Below are 1,779 nucleotides of genomic sequence, written 5' to 3'. Positions count from 1 at the left end.
CAATAATCTGAGAACAGCGTTCAGCCACAAAAGGAAGCCATACAGTTACCCGCCAAATTGTGCAGTCCAACAAAACTCAGTAAATAGCATTATTAAATCTTCACTTACCTTTGCTGTACTTTGTCGCAATGCACTCCAGGACTCCCACTTCCACAAGAAATGTTTGTTTTGTACGGTAATGTCCATCATTTATGTCTAAATAGCTATTTTTGTTAGCGTGTTTGTAAACAAATCCAAAGTCAGGAAGCGCGTTCACTAAAAGCAGACGAAATGTCAAAAAGTTTCGTAACAGTCAATACGATGTATTGAATCAATCTTTAGGATGTTTTTAACATAAATACTTCAATAACGTTCCAACCGGAGAATTCCATTGACTTCAGATGTGCGATGGAACAGAGCTCCCTCTCATGTGAACGCGCATGGTCAGCTCATGGTAGACCTGACTCATTCCTGTCTCCTTCGCCCCCTTCACAGTAGAAGCATCAGAACAAGGGTTCTACGACTGTTGACATCTAGTGGAAGCCGCAGGAAGTGCAAACTGATCCATATCCCACTGTGTATTTGATAGGCGATGAGTTGAAAATCGACCAACCTCAGATTTCCCACTTCCTGTTTGGATTTTTCTCAGGTTTTTGCCTGCCATATGATTCTGTTATACTCACAGACATCATTCAACAGTTTTAGAAACTTCAGAGTGTTTTCTATCCAATAACAATGATAATATGCATAATTATTAACTGGGACTGAGGAGCAGGCAGTTTACTCTGGGCACCTTCATCCAAGCTACTCCAATACTGCCCCTGCAGCCATAAGAAGTTAAATTATGTGAAGAGGGGTTTGTTCTCCACCCACTTCATTTTATGGAAAATAAAAAATTAACAATGAAATTTAAATCAGGTCCAGATCATTTGGATCAAAATATAACATAACAACAGGGTCTCTCAGATTAACGTTAATAGTCGTTTCTTTTCAAATAAAATCTTCTAACTCTCTCCAAAATCTTCTGACATAAGAACAATCCCCAAATAAATGGTCAAGATCTTCTGCGTCACAACCACCTCCACTCTTTCCTCCTTATCGTCAGTATGTACCCTTCCATCATCATTCCCCTTTAACTGTCACGTTGTCAAAAAATACCTTTTCCATTAGCAAAACCATGTCTCTTTTGACAGAGCACTACTTCCCCTAACCTATAGAGACGGCAATCCATCCAAACTGTGTCATTGACTAGACTTCCAGCTTGGTTATTTGACGTACGATGACATTGGGATTGAGGAAATGCATTCAAATGCCAGCCAGGTCACCCGTGATACAAGTCAGTATTAGACGTCCATCCATGTCTGAACGCGTCGGTTAATGACACGGATGTTGGGTGATGGGGGATGGGTGATGGGGGATGGGTGTTAGCATCTGGTGCAAAAGGTTGCATGTTTGAATCCAGCGATAGACAGTTATTTCTGAGATTTTTGTTTTAAGCCTTTCGCAAACCTTAACTCTTACCTTAACCATTCCCAGTTAATGCCTAAACTTAGCCCTAATATCAGGAATCAAGGTAAGACCCAGAAGCTGACAYGTCAAATTGACAATGGTTTAATAATCCAACAGGGGCAGGTCAAGGCAATAGACAGGTCAAGGCAGGCAGGGGTCAGTAAACCAGAGGCGTGGCAACGGTACCGGGCGGCAAGCAGGCTCAGGGTCAGGGTAGGTAGAGGTCAACAATCCAGAGGTGGCGCAAAGGTACAGGTCGGCACGCAGGCTCAGGGTCAGGGTAGGTAGAGG

Source organism: Salvelinus sp. IW2-2015, unplaced genomic scaffold (genome assembly GCF_002910315.2).
Source record: "Salvelinus sp. IW2-2015 unplaced genomic scaffold, ASM291031v2 Un_scaffold1333, whole genome shotgun sequence".
NCBI lineage: Eukaryota > Metazoa > Chordata > Actinopteri > Salmoniformes > Salmonidae > Salvelinus > Salvelinus sp. IW2-2015.
This window is presented reverse-complemented; position numbering follows the sequence as displayed.